Raw genomic sequence first — 9,404 nt, 5'->3', positions numbered from 1 at the left:
TAATTTTTCGCTGCGTATATTTTGTATGAGATACAAACACGTATTTTTCCAATGTGTCCATGGTATCAAACTAAGAAACAAGAGATGAAACCCTAATCTATCATATCAAAGGTATATAACAATAAAACATGTGAAACAGAGGCATCAGATACACATATACATAAAAATAAACTTAAATAGGAACATGTGAGATAAGTAAATGAAATGAGACAGAAGCAAAAAACTAAACTAGGGCTTCTAGACAGTGGCTTGCGTGCACATACCGAAGGTTGCTTACACAGGAGGAGGCCCACGTACACATGCATAGGCATGCATGTGCATCTCTGCTTAAAACTCTAACCTAGAAACAGTGAAGCAAAAAATCAGAGCACAAATAAAAACCCTAATTTTAACAACCAAACATGCTTAAGATATAAAGAAAATTATAAAACTAACCTAAAACACACACACACACACACACATATATATATATAAGCATAAATAAAGCAAACAAACAAGATTAAAACTGAAAAGAAAGACAAAAAAGAAAAATGAATGAAAAGAAAGAGTTAGACTCAATACCTCAAATGAGAAGCTTTATAAGCTAATTTTGATTGTTCCCCTCAGTCAAACAAAATTGACTTGAGGGTGTTTTGTAAAAAAGTCTCTTTTGACTCATTATTTTCCAATGAATCTTGTATCTTTCCCATGGGATTTCTGTGTGTTTTGAAAATATATCATGTAAGGCTTTACAAAGTGGAAAAATATGGTTTGGAACGGCTCCCAGACGATGTGGGATTCATTCCAAACCTCAGACATTATTGCAGAAAACTTGTCTCTTTTATGTCTTTGAAACCCTAGCTGAGTATGCAAGAGTGTGCTTGCATACCCATGCTGTGGCCAATGTACGCAAGCTGTTGCCCATGTATGTGGGCCGTGGGTCACTTTGGTCATTTTATTTTCAAAAATAGATTATTGTTCATTTAAAAGGTTATATTTTCTATATTAGCACTCCTCAAGTCAATTTGATATTTGATTGAGCTCTAAACTGGCCTTGGGCCTTAGAGTTTAGGCATTATTGAGGAATGGGAGCCCGAGTCGTAAGGGGTACAAAATGCGGTATTTATAGTTGTCAATTAGTTCTCAGCAGGTAATTTTCCTTAAGGCACTTTCGTTGCCGAACAGTCATGTCCCTGATATGTAACAGATTTCTAGACCAGTGTGTCCTACTACTTGTTATTGGCTTCAAGGTTCTCGATATATTGAAATTGATTGGTTGAGCCTCTATATCACGCCCATATAATGGGCTAGGCCTCTATATCATGCTCATATAATGGACTGGGACCCTATATCATGCCTGTACAATAGCCCCTCATGATTCCATTCCCATGTTGTGGGGATGGGATCAAGGTTAACCTTTACTTGTCGATGGAGGGATGGTCGGGATTAAGACTGCACGTCGATGGACGGATTCCTCGGTGCATTGATCCTTCTTGGGAAAAACTAACTGCCAATCATTAAATGTGATGGACAGGTCTGTATGTATTCCTTGCATGCGGAACGACAGCTTTCACATCGAATGGTCAGGATTCGTTGTCACTTTGTATACCGAGACACACGTGTAACGGATAACTAGGGGAAGTTATTAATTTTTCCTTCCAAAAGCATCTAAAGGCTCTCTCCCTATAAATATGCCCTAACCTCCCTTGGCCAGATTTTTTTATTTCATTTCCTCCTTTCAATCCTTATTTGTCTCGTCCTCCCAAGCCTCCATCTCGAGATCACTCTTCCAAACGACAAGGGTATCACTGTAAGTCCTCTAACCCCTCCTTTATTCCTCTTAGTTTTTCTTTTAGTCACCCCCAAAAATGGGTTTTGCACACCTTCTTAGGACTGAGGTTGCCCTAGCAGCCTTTAGGGCGAGGTTCAACATCCCCCAAGATGTTTATATCAAGTTCTGCCCTGAGGGAAATATTTAGAATGATAGACTTCCTAGGGTATTTTTCCTCCCCCTTTTGTCAATCCTTGAAGGCGAGGTTAGATTTCTCGTAAACCCCATATTGCTTAGGACCCTTAATTTCTATGGGCTCAGCCCCGACCAGTGTCTCCCTCATTTCTACAAGGTAGTTAATAGTGTGATTCGCTTAAATAACATGTACGATCTAGGGCTCAACCGTCTTGACATTAACTTCATGTATAGTATCTACGGTGGCCTTAAAACCGGTAATTACCTAAAAATTCATGACCCCACAGTGAAGTTAATATCGTGTCTCCCTAACTCCAATAGGAACTCCACGGGGGAGTTCGTAAAAGTGACCGATAACTGGCTCGCGAGTGAACTCACGCACCCAACATCGCATTGGTAAATCGGTCGGTACTTTTACTTCCCGAGCACACATAGTGTAGGATTGATTGCCTCTATCCTACCTCCCCTTATCCCCTTCTTGCATACATTTCATTAGATTTACTATTATTATTTATTATTATCATATATATATATATATATATATATTATTTCTATTGCTCTGCTTCATTTATTATTCAGCAGATAAGATTTATTGTGTAGTCTTCAAGCGCTTCAAACTAGACCTTAACGCCTTTCACATAAGGGACTTGAACTTCATTTTGCATTCGAAGATTTTTGTGCATTTCAACGGGCATCTCAAGGCATCACACCTAATCCTTGGCTGCATTCCCTCTTATACCAACTATGAAGATCCGAGACTTGCTTTAACAATCGGCAACCCCCTACTATCTTATATCAACGCTCATCAAGCCGAATTCTACCAAGGGATCTTACAGTAGGTGAAGTTTAGCAAAAAGGACCTCAGTTGGTAAGGGAAGGCTCCTTAGTGCTAGCCCAAAATGGTTCTGCAAACTCAGTCTTCCATGGTAGAGCCAAACACATTCCTGTTGAAGATCCTGCCGTTGCTGAGCCAAACGATGACATGGTTCAAAGGTGTAACATAAACCTCGGGCGTTGGTTCCCGGGTGCCCAACCCGCTGGGGGTCAATCAGCCCCACAGCAGGCCTCTCAACAAACGTCACCCCTTACACCCTGCACTCGCAGAAAAAGGCCGAAGGTTTCTGACAAACCCTCCACGGGATCCGACGTTCCTCCCGTTGAGCACACCCTTGCTCCAATCACTGCTACCATGGTGACTCCGCTAGCCAGGGACACTGCCTCAAAAATAAGACCTACCAAGCAACCAGTGGTCATTGAGTCCAACGTGGCCTCCACTTTTGCATCCTCTTCCTCAAGGTGGCACAACACCTTCATGTTGGGGGACAAACCTCTCCCCAACGACTCTTCAATTTGAACTTGGAGAGCAGATGGGGGGATTTGGTTGCAGACAGCCTTGGTCAAGCACTGCTTTTGCCTAAGGACATGCAACATTACTCGAGTTGCCGAGATGAAGACATTGCCCTTAAACTGAAGTGGCATACCATAGCTGTAAATACCCCATCTCCCCTACTGCTCTTGTGTGTTCATTATTGTTAGTTTCTCTCTTCTTCTCTTCTTTTTTTTTTTTTTTTTTTTTTAACTTAAGTGTTAGTCCTCGGCAATGTTTAACCTCTTTTTCCTTCTTTTTTTAGTTAGATTTTGTTCTTCATCCTGTATTAGCTTTATGAATTGAATAATACTTTGGTTATTGAATTTTGAAATTGAAAATATTATAAGTATGTATGCTCAGTTAAGATCTTTTCATGTAATTTTAAGTTCAATTTCAAAAATTATCTCAAGTGTTAGTGATTGGCATATATCTTTATAATTAGACCTTTTGATTCGAGTGATGCACTCTTAAGACTTTTGGATAACATTGTGAAAATTTGTTAATAATTATCGTGGATGTCTGTGGGATGTTCGAAATATCTCCTAAAAGATAACTTGGAACTTAGATTAATTAATTAGGGTCCTCAACTAGTTGATGACCGAGGTCAAACCAAGGCTATTCCTTTGTCCTTAGAAAAAATTCTTTAAGGTTCCACCTAGTCGGTGACTAGGGTCAAGTCGGAGCTAGGCTTCTGTCATCAGAAAATGCCCTTTAAGGTTTTCATCTATTTGGTGACCGAAGTCATGCTGAGGCTAGGCTTCTGTACTTAGAAAAAAAATACTTTAAGGTTTCCACCTAGTCGGTGACTGGGGTCAAGTCGAGGCTAGGCTTCTATCCTTAGAAATAATTTTTTTTTTTTTTTAAGTTTTCCACATAGTTGGTGACTGGGGTCAAGCCAAGGCTAGGCTTCTGTCCTTAGAAAAAATTCTTTAAGGTTTCCACTTAGTCGGTGACTAAGGTCAGGCTGAGGCTAGGCTTCTGTCTTTAGAAAAAAAAAAAAAATTTAAGGTTTTCGCCTAGTTGGTGACCAAAGTCAAGTCGAGGCTAGGCTTCTATCCTTAGAAAAAAAATTCTTTAAGATTTCCACCTAGTTGGTGATTGGGGTCAGGCCGAGGTTAGGCTTCTATCCTTAGAAAATATCTTTTAAGGTTTTCACTTAGTCAGTGACCTGGGTCATGCTAAGTTTGGGCTTATGTCCTTAGAAAAACTTCTTTAAGGTTTCCACCTAGTTAATGACTGGGGTCAAGCCGAGGTTAAGCTTTTGTCCTTAGAAAAAATTCTTTAAGGTTTCCACCTAGTCGATGATCGGGGCCAGGCCGAGGCTAGGCTTTTGTCCTTAGAAAAAAAAAAAAAAAAAAAAAAAACTCTTTAAGGTTTCCACCTAATTGATGATCGGGGTCAGGCCGAGGCTAGGCTTCTGTCCTTAGAAAAAAATTCTTTAAGGGTTCCACCTAATCGGTGACAAAGTTCAAACTGAGACTAGGCTTTTGTCCTTAGAAAAAATTCTTTAAGGTTTTCACCTAGTTGGTGATCGGGGTTAGGCCAAGGCTAAGCTTTTGTCCTTCATCCCTTTAGATAAACAATATGTAAAGTGACTGAACGAATAACTGCCACAATTTAATGAAAAGCAATTGAATTTTTTTTTTGCATTTTTTTTATTTACAACATGAGACATCCATTATTACAATTACAACTAATGATTGTACTTCTTCAAATTTCTCATGTTCCAAAGTCAGGGGAGTGGTCTCTCCTCCATATCCTCTAGGTAATATGCTCCAACCCCCGCCACTGTGGTGACTCGGTATAGGCCCTCCCAGTTTGGAGCAAGCCTTTCAGTACTTAAATCCTTCATACCTAACACCGCCTTTCGCAATACTAGATCCCCTACGACAAACTTTCTTTGTCTCACAATCTAGTCATATCTCTGAGCCAGTTTATGTTGGTAATTTGCCTACCTGATCAAGACCATTTCTCGTTGTTCTTCCAGTAGGTCCAAATCCTTGGCTAGCCTGGTATCATTTTTCTCCGAGGTAAAGTCTGAGACCCTCATGCTACATAGCCCTATTTTCGTAGGGATCACTGCCTCAGTTCCATAGGTCATTGAAAAAGTGTTTCCCCTATAGACCTCCTAGGCGTTGTACAGTAAGCCCATAGCACGTTCGAAAGCTCTGCAACCCATCTTTCTTTAGCTCCTTCTAGCCTTTTCTTAAGTGCGGCAACTATTATTTTATTTGTTGCCTCTACTTGCCTTTTGCTCTGAGGATACACAGAGGTGAAATATCGGATCTTGATCCCTAGGTCATTGCAGTACTTCCAGCAAGCCTTATTGTCGAACTATAATCTGTTTTCTGAAATCAATGTTTCAGGGGCCCTGAACCTAGTTACAATGTTCTTCCAAACAAACTTCTTCGCATCCACATCTCGAATATTTGCTAAGGCTTCAGCTTCGACCCATATAGTAAAGTAATCCATCGCGACAATGACAAAATTTTCTATTACTAGTGGCCCGAGGAAAAGAGCCCACAATATCTAACCCCCATTAAGTGAAAGGCCATGGACAAGAGATCGGATTTAGGTGTCACCCTGGTTGGTGAATATTTGGGGAATGCTTCTAACATTGATCACACCTCTTTACGTACTTAGTAGCACCACTTTGCATTTTCGGCCACTAGAAACCTTAAGTCATTGCTCAGTGTGCTAGTGATCTTCCCCCGGTATGGCTCCCACAGATCCCTTCATGCAGCTCGGCTAAAAGGCTGTCCACCTTTTCAGGATGAAGATATAATAAGTACGGTCCACCAAATGACCATCGGTACAATCTCCTATCTTTGCCAACCAAAACCAAATTGAAATTCTCTGTATTTTTTTTGCCTCCTTCACCTCGCTTGGTAGTACTTTGTCAAATAAAAACTCTATAATCGGGTCCATCCCACTCAGACTGGTCACCAAGACCACTGAGACATTTAGCTGTCACTCTATACTCAACTTCTCTCATACCTCCACTGAGATCATTTGGGTACACAATTATCCATGGACAAAGCCAAGGTGGCCAACGAGTCGACATGATTGTTCTTTCCCCTTGAGATCTGTGATACCTTCGCCCTCTAGAAACCAGCTGATAATATACCCACCATCTTTAAATACTCGGCCATTCGAGGATCCCTGGCCTCAAAACTTCCTTCCACTTGACTTACCACCAAACGAGAATCTGAAAAAATCTCAACTACTTGTGTAGCCAGCTCCTTATCTGTCCTAAGCCCTGCTATAAGTGCCTCATTCTCAGCTTTATTGTTGGAAGCCCTAAAGCTCAGCCTTAATGGATGCTTTAACCTTATACCCTCAGGTGACACCAGTACAATGCCCACTCCATCCCCTCGGGCATTAAATGCCCCATCCATGTACACTTGCCACAACCTTAACAAAACTAAGCTAAACTGAGCCACATTGCTCATGGTCAGAGTAAACTTCACCACAAAATTTGCCAACACCTGTCCTTTTATAGCATTCCGCGACTTGTACCTTACATCAAACAACCCAAGCCTCGTTCCCCATTTAGCTATTCATCCCCTGAAATCTTATCTCTTTAACAATGACTGCAAGGGGTGTTCAGTCAATAGATAGATCGTGTGGGCCTAGAAATAGTGAGGCAACTTCATCATAGCGTGGACTAGGGCTAGAGCCAGCTTTTCCAATGGCAGGTACTGTGTTTCAGCATCTACCAGGGTCTTACTAATATAATATACCGGCCACTATACCCCATCCCTAATTTTTAACAACATAAGGCTCACCGCATGATCAGAGACTGCTAGGTACATATATAGGTCTTCCCCGAGCTCTAGACAGGTCAAGATGGGTGGGCTCATCAGATAACGCTTCAAATCCTAGAATTCCTCCTCACACTCCTTGGTCCACTAAAACCCTTTCCACTTCTTTAGCAATTGAAAGAATGGCCTACACCTATCCGCCGATCTTGACACAAAAAGATTTAACGCATTGATCATCCCTGTAAGTCTTTGCACATCTTCCGGGTTGCTCGAAAGTACTAGCTATTGTATGGCTTGTATTTGATCCATATTTACCACAATTCCCCGGCTAGAGATCATGTATCAAGAATTTTCCAGCATCTACACCAAATGCGCATTTGTTGGCGTTAAGGCGAACCTTGTGTCGCCTAAGGATCTTTAACATCTCAATCAAGTCTGCCACATGCTCTTCCTCCTTTCGACTCTTTACTACCATGTCATCAATATAAACCTCCATTGTGTTCCCAATCTTATCTCGAAAATCCTTGTCACCATTCGTTGAGAGGTGGCCCCTACGTTCTTCAACCTAAAGGGCATCTCTATGTAGTGATAGTTTCCCTTAGGGGTTAAAAATGATGTTTTCTCTTGGTCCTCGTGCTCTAGGGTTATCTAATGATACCCTTGAAATGCTTCTAGAAAGCTCATCCTCGAGTGCCCACATGTGGCATCAACTAGCTGGTTGATCTTCGGGACCGAGAAAGGATCTTTAGGGAATGCCCGATTCAGATCTGTAAAATCCACACACATTCTCCATTTCCCATTTTTCTTTTTAACTACAATAGTATTTGATAGCCATTCAGGGAAGAACACCTCTTTAATAGACCCAGCTTGTTTCAACTTTTCTACCTCTTCCTTCACGACCTCCACATGATGCTTAGCAAATCTTCTTGACTTCTGCTTTTTGTGCGGGAAAAGTGGATCCACGTTCAACTTATGAACGATGAAGTTAGGATCAACACTAGACACCTCGTATAGACTCCACACGAATACATCCAAATTTTGCACCAAGGCCAAAGGCACAGCAACTCGATCCCCCAATGGTAGACTCTTTCCGATCTAAAAATACCTATCTTCGTATGCAAAGATCTGAACTTGTATCAGCTCTTTCGCACTATTAGCCCTAATGTCCACTATGGGCTTAAGTAATTGCTATATCGATTCAGGCTCTACTTGCTCCTTTAGTTTGATCTCATGATTGATCGTCGAGACCAGACATTGTCGGGAAACTGCTGATCCCCCTAACCATGTTGACCCCATCCTCAATCAGAAACTTAACTTTCATATGTAGCGCAGAAGGCACTATCCCCATGGCATGTATCCACGACCTACCTAAGATGGCCATATAGGGAGAGAAAGCATTGACCACTATGAAGTTTACCATCACTTCCTTCCCTTTGGTCATAACGGGGAGCGAAATTTTGCCCTTCGAGCACCATTACCTTTCGTTGAACCTTACTAAAGACATGTCATATTTGGTGAAGTTTTCTTGCTTCAAACCCAAACCCTTGTAAAGGTCGGGATACATTATCTCAGCCCCACTCCCCTGATCTACCAACATTCTTTTTACCAAAAAAAAAAATAACAATAACAATCCTTGAGGTCATGACTAACGCGTTGTCATGCGGCTAAGACGTCCTTTCCAAATCATCATCCCCAAAAGCAATTGGCTCTATATTTAGCCTCGGTCTCTTCTTTGGCCGATCACTGGCCTCTATCCCCAACTGTGGGGTAATACTGAGAACCCCTTACGTCGGCTCGCCTTAGTGTTGATCGAGGCCGCATGGATAACTTCAATAATTCCCAAGGGCAGAAGGAGTGTTTTCCCACGGGTCACCGACATTTGTCCCATTGCGTTACCTCCCTATTCGACCATAAATTCCTTCAAATGCCCTGCCTTCACAAGTTACTCCAAATAATCTTTAAACACCCTGCACTGTTTGATGGTGTGCCCTTTCTCTAGGTGATAGGTGCAGTACAGGGTTTAGTTTCTCCTGGATGGGTCCCCACCCATTTTACTAGGCCACCGAAAGTACAACTCATTCTTTATCTGCTCGAGAATTTTATGAACTAGTTCCTTAAACACCAAATTCACCCCTTTAGTTTGAATGTCGGGCTCTACTGCCCTGGACTCCTCCTCAGCCTCTACTGGAAGCCTCCGAAACGCGGGTCCCTGCTAAACTATGAGGTCTCTACCTTTCCCTTACTCTATTGCCTATCATCCTCCAATTAATCCTTCTCATGAGTTGATCCATGTTCTCGAGGGGTCGCATTGTCAGGGGTTTCCTTA

The sequence above is a fragment of the Quercus lobata genome, chromosome 10 (assembly GCF_001633185.2).
Source record: "Quercus lobata isolate SW786 chromosome 10, ValleyOak3.0 Primary Assembly, whole genome shotgun sequence".
Lineage (NCBI taxonomy): Eukaryota > Viridiplantae > Streptophyta > Magnoliopsida > Fagales > Fagaceae > Quercus > Quercus lobata.
The sequence above is the reverse complement of the archived record's forward strand: the minus strand, read 5'-3'. Positions refer to the sequence as shown.